The following is a 276-nucleotide window of genomic DNA, read 5'->3' on the forward strand; positions in this document are numbered from 1 at the left end:
TATAATAAAGTTGGGGTTTAGGGTTTAGGGTTTAGGTCTCTATCAACGTACGACCCCCAAACCCTAAACCCTAAACCCTAAACCCTAATGAAGCACTTTCGGTGCTTTATATGAATACACAAATAACTTATTCTATCTCTCTGATAGGGGGTTAGGGTGTTGAGGCTATAGATTCTAGGGTTTAACTCTGCGAGGGTTTAGGGTTTAGGGTTTAGGGTTTAGGGTTTGTGTTACATCTAGGGTTTAGGGGGTTTTAGGGTTTAGGGTTTATATTTA

The sequence above is a fragment of the Eimeria mitis genome, genomic scaffold (genome assembly GCF_000499745.2).
Source record: "Eimeria mitis Houghton genomic scaffold, Emh_scaff4132, whole genome shotgun sequence".
Taxonomy (NCBI): Eukaryota; Apicomplexa; class Conoidasida; order Eucoccidiorida; family Eimeriidae; genus Eimeria; species Eimeria mitis.